Source organism: Octopus sinensis, unplaced genomic scaffold (assembly GCF_006345805.1).
Source record: "Octopus sinensis unplaced genomic scaffold, ASM634580v1 Contig11611, whole genome shotgun sequence".
NCBI lineage: Eukaryota > Metazoa > Mollusca > Cephalopoda > Octopoda > Octopodidae > Octopus > Octopus sinensis.
Window position 1 is genome coordinate 18,182 of NW_021832398.1, and position 12,682 is coordinate 30,863.

At 34.2% G+C, this 12,682-nt stretch overlaps 1 long non-coding RNA gene across 1 annotated transcript; it reads left to right on the forward strand.

Annotated features, from left to right (window-relative positions):
* Positions 1 to 3,652: 3,652 nt before the first annotated feature.
* LOC118761291 lies at positions 3,653 to 11,673 on the forward strand. Its single transcript, XR_004997268.1, has 3 exons — positions 3,653 to 3,857; positions 7,850 to 8,851; positions 11,065 to 11,673. It is a non-coding gene; the product is annotated as an uncharacterized LOC118761291 (long non-coding RNA).
* Positions 11,674 to 12,682: the final 1,009 nt, after the last annotated feature.

Genomic DNA, 12,682 nt, shown 5'->3' on the forward strand with positions numbered 1-12,682 from the left:
AAAGAAAGATAGGAGGCTTAATATGTGTAACGAACATACACAAAATAAAATTACGTATGTATGTGTATATAAAAGTGTATGTTAGCAATACATACACATATAAGAACACAAATATATGGAAATAAGTACATAAATACACATCCACACAATTCAAGTGAATACATGCATACATATACATCCATGTATGTGCACAAGTATAAACATACATGCTTACTTACACATATACATAGGCGCATACATATGAATACATATGCATGGCCAACAATACAAATATCCACATAAAAACATCTCTAGGTCCTGACATATATACGAACAACATTATTCTAAAAATTGCTGAGTGCATAATAATAAAATTTGGATAAAAGACATGCAAAATAGAACACCCTATATCAAATTATCTATAAATTAAACAATTAAAATGGGTTTATAAAATCCAATAAAATGAAATAAAATAAAAGAATCTTAAACAAGAAAATAATATTTGTATATAACGGTCGAAGGTTTTCCTTAAATATGTTGAAATATATACCATAACTTTGCGATGTAGAATAAATCATGCGTAATAAGAATCAAATCCAAACAGTGTGATTAAAAACTAGTCCAAGAATCAAAAGTATGCTCTATTCATATGGTATATTGCCAACCTACATTTTAAATTTAGCTGTGTGTCTGCAGGAATTCAAGAGTTTGCTTCTTTGATTTAAAGAATTATTGTCCTGGAATAAAATGAAATATTTTTTCAGCAGGAATAAATCACATTTGATGGATCTTTTATGTGCACCGTGCCTGTACGATGCAGCTCTATCCAAAATATTCTGCCAGGCTGATCTTCGTCCTATATTTGGGGTATCTGAAGGAATTTTTACGCGAATAGAATTGGGCTTTGAAAGAATTTTCAGAAACCCCTGTATAAATTCTATATTCGTGTGAGCCTTCTATCTGCACCTTGGCTCTATACATGATTCCTTTCTCCAGACATTTTCCTTCCAACAGACAGAAGGACCCATCTTTGCAATTACAATTTTTAAGAAGAGAATCAGCACTATGGTTATTAGCAATTATCCTACTATTGTGTTGGTTAATGAAAGAGGTGAAGTTTCTGCAGCAAGAATAGCTGACCATAAGTGTTCTTCTATTAAATAATTATGGTCAGGTTGAAAATGCCTAGAGACTAATTTTAAGAATTCCCTACCTATGTTTGTTTTTACGCCCATATTGAAAGCTGGGTTGAACATAAAACTTTCCTAGTCCTAGTTCTACGTGTAGCATTAATGTTAGCATTAAGTTGGTTATACTGGATCTTCTCAGAGAATCCACTATTCCTTAATGCGCTATTGTAATAGTATTATGGGCTTTCAAAACTGTCTGAGGGTGGTTGTGAAGATCTTTTCATTTCCCCAGTCACCCCAGAAAGCCATTAAAAAAAATCGATAAACCTACCTCTTATGCCCATAAGATATGGGCATATCCATTCAAAATCGCTAAAACATTGAAATTTGTACATGGTGCGTGCATACAGCTAGATATGCCATTAGACTGCCAGCTGTTTTTTGATTGGACAGAGATAATTTTACCCTTGACAGTTGAATGCACGTGCACATTTGCAGACAGTCTGTATGAGTCAGTGCACTTTTGTGTTTTGCAAAGATGTGTTATCATGTGTTTTGGTCTTCAAATGTGCAAGCATCTTTGATTTGAGAAGTGCAGGGAATAATTAACGAGTTAGACCAAGTGAATGACAAGAGAGCAGGATTTTCATGAAAGACCAAATATACTTGATATGCTATCATTCCTTAAGTATGCCATAAAAGAGTTGGAGCCTATTCAATGAATCTATTTAGGAAGGGCTTTACTTTTATGCTTTCGGTTGATTTAAGTTATCCAGCGAGAGCCCAGGATGTTTTATTCAAGTAGGATTAAAAATGAAAAAGGGATTTTCATAAAAAATGTTTATTTGTTTGCATTCAGCCTAAGATCAAATCATTTGCTACCTACACAGCAGGGGCATAGGGTCATCAGGATGATCCTTTTGGTGCAAGAAATCTTAATTTGATTCAGGTTTACCAAAATTGCCAATCAATTAGTGGAAACTCAATAAAACTATTCCTTGCGGGTTTCCGCATTTAAATTGACTGCAATTTTTTCTTTTAGCCCTAACTTGAGGTACGACTGACCTAAGATACAAAGATTTTCTTAAGTGAAATTTCATGCTTTTGTGTTTTGAGATACGAGTGAAAATTGAGATGCTAATTAATTTCCAGTCACATTTTTCTACTTGCTAGGAAATTTGAAAACTTTGTCAGCCTTGATTATTCATTTCATTTTGTTGGTGAAGGTTTGCTTTCATGGTGGTCTTAATCGATTTTCTAACATGCTCCCCCTTCAGCTTCAACAAAGCTGCTAAATTTGCGATGATTAATTACCCAGTGCAGCTGCACCTCTGGGTGGGCTCAGAATCTGCAGAGGTTCAGTCAAACGCGTTAAAAAACATAAGTGACGGAAAGGGGAACATAATTTCTGAAAACAAAGAAAGGGATTTAGCACAACATGAAGCAATCTTTATCTGTAAAGTGCCTGAATTTTGTTCTTACCCCATTTTATAGCTAACCAAACAGAAGCACACTGGTACTTAAGACAATTCAAGGCTAGAACTCACGAGTATACAGAGTTTCTGCACTACCTTGATTAAGTAAGAACTTTTTATTCAAACACTGGAAACGAACAAGAAGCACATGATATGAAGCTTTCAGTTAGTGGGACTGTGCACGACATAGTCGGACAAAAAAAGGAGGAAGAAGAAAGCAAAAAACTCGAATTTGACCTCACCACAGCATGATTTTGAAAATACACATAACCATCATTTGTTGAGTTCGCATTCAGCATGAGGTCGAATCATTCGCTATCTACATAGCAGGTGACAAGGGTACTCAGGTTATTACTTATGGTGTGTGAAATCTTAATTTGATTAGAGTTTGCCCCTAACAATCCCTTACGGGCTTCCCCATTCAGATGGAATTACAACCGCTTTCTTTTAGCCTTAATTTCCACATAATAAGCTCTTTGTTTGCTACTGCAAATTGATTGGGTTTTGTGATAATAAAACATATAAAGGACATATTAAAATGACGTATTAAAATACCAGAAAAAATACAAAAATTACAAAATCGTTCATCTAAGGGCCGTTTTGGAGACGTGCCAGTTAATATGATACATTTCATATATTCGAAACTGACACTCCCCTCATCAGGATATTTTTTACACACAATAAACAATACATGGATACAAATGCACAATTACATAACATCCATCTGCGGAAGTACTAAGACATTACATATACCCAACCTATATATAGATACCTAATCTAATCTAAAAACCATGGTAAATGCTAAGCTCCATCTGGATTAGGTCATTTCTGCACTTTAATTTTATTTTTATTTTTATTCCTAATTTTGTGAAAACTACTTATCTAAGTTCAAGTCATTGATACAATTTTATACCTATTGTTATTTTTATGTTTAATTGTTATATTATGTTTTAAGCTCAATTATTATATTTTGCTTTAGTTTTATTTTAATTATTATTTATAATTTAATTATTATTATTTCTAATTTTTATTGTAATTTTTATTTTTATTTATTTTATGCCTACCTCTGACCTTGTATTGAAATCTTCTGCATTTCCTGTGCCAACTATTACCCATTAAGATGTTATATCTCATACGGCTGAATGTTGCATGATGTGTTGATGTGTGGCAGGTGGAGGAAAATTGTCAGAGCAGGCAATGGTGTTTTGTTGATGGAGTGGAGTTTTTGCAGCCAACAGTGATGTGTTCAATGGTGCAGTGAAGTGAGGCTGAAGTAATAAAATCAGATGGAAAATATAAAAAGTTACGGCCAAAAATGAAACCACTGCTCAGGCACAATTATTGATTTTTTGTCAACATATATACTGACATCAACTCACTGTCATGAGCCTCTCTTACTCAACGATATTCATCAAAATTGGACAAAAAATGCAAAAGCTGCAGGAAAAATAACATTGTTATGGGAATTTCCATTCAAACGCCTGATTGAGCTCACAAAAATCAATGCCAACTAAGCATTATCGAGTTGTTGAAAAATTCCAACTTTATTTGAACTTCAGGGCATGTGATCTACCTATGTGTCAAAAAATCATTAAAATCAGCTGGATGGTGTGGTAGGAGTTAGAGTAACCCCAAACACAGACAGATACCATTACACATTTATGTATATAGATTTAAGAGTGTGTATCATCATCATCATCATCATTGTTTAATGTCCATTTTCCATGCTAGCATGGTTTGGACGGTTTGACCAGGGTCTGGGAAGCCAGGAGGTTGCTCCAGTCTTATCTGGCAGTGTTTCTACAGCTGGATGCCCTTCCTAACGCCAACCACTCCGTGAGTGTAGTGGGTGCTTTTTATGTGCCACCAGCACAGGTGCCAGGGGAGGCTGGAAACGGCCCTGATTGGTTGGTGCTTTTTACGTGCCACTGGCACAGAAGCCAGTCAAGGCGGTGCTGGCATCGGCCACGTTCGAATAGTTCTTTTTACGTGCCACCGGCACAGGTATCACAACTACAATTTCCATTTGATTTTTTATTTTGATGTTGATGCACTTGACTCAATAGGTCTCCTCAAGCACAGCAGGTCGCCCTACGATCCAAGGTAAGCACAGCAGGCCATCCTGCGATCAAAAGTACTTTGGATGGGCTGGGGCTGCTATGTGAAGCTAGTGCAGGAAACCGCCATGAACTCACATTGTCAGTATGTATGTATATATACATATATACATACCTACCAATAACGGTATCAATACTGATCATTATATTTTACTTTATTGTAGTAAATTCAACTTACTGTTGGTTTTGATTGTCATTATACTGTTGTTCATATATTAGTATACTCACTCAGTCCTTTGATTGCCTGAGTAAAATTGAACAACCTTAAACTACTAATGCTATCTCAACTTATATGTTGATATATATATACTCTCTACATCTTAGAGTGTACTTCTTCTCTGGCTTTATGTTTTCCCCAAACTCTCCCTCTCTCTCTCTCTCTCTCTCTCTCTCTGAAGAACCAAAGTGTGTGCTATCATTTTAAGGTTTTTAATTTATAATTTGAATATAGTGCAGGGTAGTTGTAATAAAAACAGGATGATCATGTAATGCATGAAGTTTCTTACTAACAGTTTCCAGAATTGCTGAACATATGGAATTGAGTAAAGATTTATTTCCACATAAGCTAAGTACTTTGTATTCTGAGATAGAATTGGGGGAATAATCAAGGATAATAGTAGTGACTAGTCCATCAAATAATTAAGGAGTGTTTGAAGTAAATGATAGCATTGGTCCACAGTTCCATGATCATAGAATTAGGGAAATTTTTAATAAAATATAGCAGCAGTTAGCAGTTCTATTGTTTAAGTATAAAGGAAAATCCATGAGTGGAAGGCCTGTTAAATATACAGGACAGTGTGAAGGAAAGGTAGGGTTGTAAATGTATGATGACAGTCTAACCCATATAGTGGGGGTGTTCATAACATAGGAAGCTATAGTAGAAGACACTTGCCCGAGGTGCCGCACAGTGGGACTGAACCAGGAACCATGTGGTTGGTAAGCAAGCTACTTAACACACAGCCACTCCTGCATGTATACATACACACACACACACTCACACAAACAAACACATTTATGCATATGCACACACGCACACATACATACATATATGTATACATATATGCACAGATCTATGCTTACTCATACATGTTTGAGTGTTTATTTATATATACGCACCCACACATACTCATCATTCATACATATAGAGGAATAGGTGATAGTGATTAGGGAATGGGTGGTTCACTGGTAAGGAATGAAGAAGACCATATGTGCAAAGCAAGAACCTTATTGTTATGAACCACCGTGATCTAGGTTTATCAGATGGCCAAAGGGATGGGTATTGTTAGAGGGTTGTAAACAAGATAAAAGAAATCTTCAGGTGATAGACTTTAGTGAATGTTATATGGTCTGTGGTAGGGTAGAGTTGGACATCAAGTGGTTATTTTAAAGTATTGGGTTGGCAACTAAGTTCCCGCTGTTTTTTTAAATTTTAATTTTTTAAAAGGTTTAATAAAAAGCAACAACTAATTAATCAATAATGTATTCACCCTTGTTGTTTACAACTTCTTCCCAATGTTCAACGAGATTTTCAATACCTCGTTGGTAGAAATCGCCCAATTTCGACTCATCCAACCAAACTCTCAATTCTGCATCAGTATTGAACGAAACTCTGTACATAGCATTTGAAAGAGATCGAAAGAGGTGGAAATCTGTTGGTGCCAAATCAAGAGAGTACAGCGAGTGTGGCAGCACTTCCCAGCCATGCATTTGAATGACTTCCTTGGTCATATTGGTGATATGAGGGCGGGCGTTGTTGTGCAGCTGAAGAACTCCATGCTGTCGATTGGGTCTTTTCTCTTGAATAGCTGTAGTGAGTCATTCCATCTGTTGAACATAGAGTTCAGCGTTGACCGTTTAGTTCTGTTCAAGCAATTTGTAATGGATAATCCCTTCCCAGTCCCACCATATGCACAACATCGTTTTACATGGATGAAGATCTTGTTTCACGCACAGTATCGCTTGTTTACTAGGGCTAAGCCATTCCTTACACTGCTTCATATTAACGTCCAGGCATCATTTTTCGTTGCCAGTAACAATTCGGTTAAGAAATTGTTGCTTGTGTCTATGAGTTGAGCGGTGATGAGCAAGCAAACCAGTGGAGCTTGTGGCTCATTGATTTTTGTTGTTGTCACTTAAAGCATGCCGAACCCATGCTCCATACTTCTGAATCTTTCCCATCAAGTGAAGATGCCTCTCTATAGCAGTGTGAGAGCATTCCATTTTCTCTGCCAGTTTCCTTGTCATTTGACGAGAATTTATGTGCAAAAGTTAGTTTAATCGTTCTTCGTCGAACTCAACTGGACAGCCAGAACGAAGTGCGTCTTTGAAGTCAAAATTTCCATTTTTGAACTTGGCATACCAATCACGAGCAGTTCTTTCAGCGATGGCACCCTCTTCATACACAGCACAAATGTCGTGAGCAGCTTTGGCAGCCTTAAACCTTGATTAAAAGCAAAAAGAAGGTGTCAAAAATGCTCATTTTTCTTAACTTGACATTCCATTTTAATGATCTGAAAATAAACAAAAATTAACTAAAATTACCTAGAAAAAAAACCCAAAATAGATTCCAAAATGATTCAAAAATAGAATTCTCGAAAAAAATAGATTTCAAAATTTAAAAAAACAGCGGAACTTAGTTACCAACCCAATATAAAATATTAAAATATTACTGGAAGTGCATGTTCATGGGAAGTCAATAAAATATAAGTTATCACTAGATGTAAATATAGTGAATTATAACATATACGGATGAAATAAGTAGAGTAATAATAAATAATAGATACTGTCATTAATAATAGAATGAGGTAAATAAATAGGTTCAGTAAAGAAATCTGGTAAGGTAAGTATATAAATTTTACTTTAAATAGTGTTTAATTATGATAGGCATTTCATAAATTATATGCTGAAAATGCAGTAAATATACTAATTAAATTGAGTTATGCTATATCTGCACTACATATCAATGAAAATAAAGTGCTTGATAGCAATACAGAGGTAGTTGTTTTACTGCATTTGGATTTGTGGAAAAATCGAAAAAGTCATGAAGAATCTATGAATTTAACCAATCCATGCTTAAATATTCCTATTCCACTGCCCTGTATTTTTAGCAGGCCTTCTTCTCATAATCTACCTCACTTTCTCTTCATAGATGAAACCAGTAACTACTATTATATTTTCCCATGGATTTTCCTTGATACTTCAACAATGGAACTGTTAACTGCTGCCATGTTTCACTAAGGATTTCCTTAATTCTTTGATCATGGAACTGTGAACCAATGCTATCGTTTACTTTGGACACTCCTTAATTATTCAATGAACTGGTAAATACTGCTATACTTTACTAAGGATTTCCTTAATTCTTTGATCATGGAACTGTGAACCAATACTATCTTTTATTTTGGACACTCCTTATTTGGTCAATGAACTGGTAACTGCTGCTATGTTTTACCAAGAATCTCTTTGATTCTTTAACCATGGAACTGTGGACCAATACTATCTTTTACTTTGGACACTTTGATGAACTGGTAACTACTAATATCCTTGATTGAGGATATTCCTCAATTCTCTCTCTCTCTGAAGACAATAGTTAGCTTATATGGAAATCTTCACTCAATAATATATGCTCCACACGTTCAGCTATTCTAGAAAATTGCTGTAAGAGACTTTACGCCTTACTTCATAATCTTGTATTTACTATAACTACTCTACACTATATTTAAATTATAGATTAAATGTTCTGAAGTGATATCACATGGTTTACTTGTTCATTCTCTCTTTCGAATATATATCTACCCACTCAACTTCTAGTCATCATTAATAGTCAGCCGTTGTTCAAGCCAGACTTTTAGGTATAATCCAAACTGAACACTTATAGTTCACACCTATTACATTACTCCATTAGATGAAAACTTTTTGTATGTATATATATGGATAATTATGGCCAACTTTTAGTTACATGTGAACACTTCTAGGCTTCATCACTACTTCAGTTCTCAACTAAATTAAATGCAACTTTTTTATCAATGGTGGTCCAGTTTTCAGCTACATTTTGAGGTAAAATAATTGGAATTTGGTTCAGTCAAAAAAGAAAAAAAATTTAAAAATTCAATCAAAATATCAAAATATGTGAGATCAAAAATGGGAGAGTAAAGTAAAATATTGAGTTTGAATCAAAATATTGTACCTATTATTATAGAAAATTGTAAAATAGGTGCAGGAGTGGCTGTGTGGTAAGTAGCTTGCTTACCAACCACATGGTTCTGGGTTCAGTCTCACTGCGTGGCACCTTGGGCAAGTGTCTTCTGCTATAGCCTCAGGCCAACCAAGGCTTTGTGAGTGGATTTGGTAGATGGAAACTGAAAAGAAACCTGTTGTATATATATATATGTGTGTGTGTTTGTACCCCTACCATCGATTGACAACCAATGCTGGTGTGTTTACGTCCCCGCAACTTAGCAGCTTGGCGAAAAAGACTGACAGAATAAGTACTAGGCTTACAAAGAATAAGTTCTGGGGTTGATTTATTTGAGTAAAGGTGGTGTTCCAGCATGGCCACAGTCAAATGACTGAAACAAATAAAAGAGTGAAAGAGTAAAAGTTGTTTTCAAATGAAGGAGCTCTATGGGATGAATGTTATAGTGAAAACCTCATCACAAAATATTAGCTATAAAAGAAGTGGTGTGGCTTTAAGTGATGAAAAAAAGGCTATCATTTTAACAAATTAAAATATTTTCATCATTTTAAGATATTTAGCATTATAAAAGACAATATCTGATGTCATGGCTCACTTAGCTTAACCCTTTCGTTACTATATTTCTGACCAAAATACACCCCTTATGTGTTTCAATTAATTTCTAACGTAATCATAAATTTAGTCTGGTTTCATTAAACAACTATAACTTTTTTATTTATCGATATATTAATCTGATTTTTGGAAGATAATTTAATGAAATATTCTCAACCAATTCTATACTATAATTTTTGTCACAAGGTGACTCTAATTGCAGGTAGATACAGGTAAATTCCACAAAATATAAAATTATTAAAATTTTGTTCAAACATCGCTTATAGAAAATGGGTTATTAGCTAATATTCAATTGGGTATACAAGAAAATTTTACGATAGAATTTGTTATTCTGGGTAACTTTCTGATACCCATAATAATATTTATGGCAAAATAGTCTTAATTTCATTTAAGGTTGTGGGAAACCACCAACTATCGTTTCTTTCGCTTTGTTTACGTTTAGCGTAACGGTTCGTTTCCGCCATAATGATTTCAAATAGGCTCAATCGAAAAAGTAAATAGAAATAGCCTAAGGCTTTACTCTCCTGGGAAAGTCTGTGGCTTGATCCAGTTTCTTCAGAAAAATCACCGAAAGAAACAGTTTTTAAATTTTCACTCCATTCAGGTGCCAATTCATTTTCTTTATCACTGTCGGAGATCTCGGATTCACAGTTTTCACTTTCGGAAAATGAAACATCAGATTCATTATCAAATACCACATGCTTTTTTTTTTCAGTCATAGAGTTAGATTTATGAAGGTCTTCAGTAGAAAATCCTTCGAATTCTGACTCGCTGCTTGATATAATGAAATTCGTATCCATTTTTTGTCAGAATTACAAATTTTGAAAACACAATAGGAACAAATTTCGGAAAAAAATCTCCCAAAATTCACGGAATTAAAATTACACTTCGTTATTGTACAAAACTGTAGTTGAACTGTTTACGAAGTATAATACGTGTTTTCACGAATGTACTGAAGAGATTTGCTCTGATATTCTCATTTAAATATGAATAGGTAAATTCGGGCAGCTTTGGGCGGTTTGGTCTCATAAACCAAACTTTTTTTCGGGCGGCTTTGGGCGGTTTGGTAACGAAAGGGTTAATGGTACAGAGCACTTAACTGGAGTTTGGGATGCATATGGTTCAATTCTCTTTAGCAGCCTGCTAGCCACTTTTTTCTTTGTTTTCTAAGGGTAATTAGCTGATCTAAGTTGTTTTCACTGTTATTCTGTGTTTGAGATTTCATTTATTTTTTTGTAAAATGCCATTTCAAAAAGCCGTTCAAAGTTATTTTTACAATCAAATTTTAGTCACTTGCAAACTTTTCTAAGCTTCATTACTAATTCAATTCTCAACCTATTTAAATGCTATATTTCTATTATTCACTGATGACAATGAGTGAATATATTCTTAAGGTCAACTTTTAGTTACTTTTGAGCACTTCTAGACGTCACTAATTCATTTGTCATCCAGATTAAATGTTTCTTTTATCAATGATGATACAGTCTTCAGCTACATCTTGGGATAAAATAATTGAAATTTGATTCATTCAAAATAAAAGTTTGGTCAAAATATGTGAGGCAAAAAATTGACTTTGAATCAAAATATCTCAGCTATTATAAAGGAAAAGTATAGATTAATGGGGTTTAAAAGAATGTGCTCATTAAGAAGAATCTTTTAGTGAAAACCTTGTTTAAGAGTATTTACTATGAAAAAGTTGTGTGGCTTTGTGACTTAAAAATAATCTCTCAAATTGACTTCAGATCAAAATATTTCAGCTATTGTAAGAGAAAACTATACAATAATTGTGTTCAAATGAAAGAGCCCTATGAAATGTATCTTCTGGTGGAAACCTTGTAAAAAAATTTTTAGCTACAATAAAAGTGGTGTGGTTTTAAGTGATGACAAAGGTGATCAACAAATAATATTTTTTTCATTTTAAGATATTTTTAACACTATAAAAGACAGATTTAGCATTATAAACGAGGTCTCTGACATTAGGGGGTCAGTCACTTAGCTTAATGGTAGATAGCACTCAGCTGAAGTTTGAGTACAGGGTTTGATTCTCTGTAGCAGCTTGCTAGGTACTTTTTTCCTCATTTTCTAAGGGTAATTAATTAATTTTCTAAGTTGTTTTTACTGTTATTTGAGATTTACTTCTGATGAAGGAAGCTCTCTGAGAAGGTGCATATGGTAAAAACCTTGTCAAAAAATATTTCTTTCTTTATTGCCCACAGGGGGCTAAACATAGAGGGAACAAACAAGGACAGATAAAGAGATTAAGTTGATTACATCAACCACAGTACATAACAAGTACCTATTTAATTGACCCTGAAACAATGAAAGGCAAAGTTGACCTTGGCGGAATTTGAAGTCAGATTGTAACAGCAGACAAAATACCACTAAGCATTTCACCCGGTGTGCTAACATTTCTGCCAGCTTTCTTGTCAAAAAAAAAAAAAAAAAAATTACCTAATAAAAGTTGTGTAGCTTTAAGTGATGAAAAAGTGATAAGAGATCAAAATATTTTTGTCATTTTTAAGAGAAAAATATTTGAACTCAAATGAAAGCATTCAAGATGAATATATTGCAGACCTGTCTAAAAATATTAAGCTTAAAAAAAAATTATGATGTTTTGCCATTTCACATTAGTTTTTATTATTTTGTTTACATATTAGAATTCTTTTTTACTTTTCTTTACTTGTTTCAGTCATTTGACTGTGGCCATGCTGGAGCACTGCCTTTAGTCGAGCAAATCGACCCCAGAGCTTATTCTTTGTAAGCCTAGTACTTATTCTATTGGTCTCTTTTGCTGAACTGCTATGTTACAGGGATGTGAACACATCAGCATCGATTGTCAAGTGATGTTGGGGGGATAAACACAGACACACAAACATACACACACACATACATACATATATATATGATTATACATATACACACATACATATATGACAGGCTTCTTCCAGTTTCCATCTACCAAATCCACTCACAAGGCTTTGGTTGGCCCGAGGCTATAGTAGAAGACAATTGCTCAAGGTGTAACAGATATGCTGCAGTTAATCCTTTGCTGTTTTTATGTTCAAACAAAATTTTAAAGTTTGAACAAAATCTATATTTAAAACATATTTATGGTAGTATCATTTTTTCAGTTATAAAGATAAATATAATTATAATAATAGTAGCTATCATTATCAA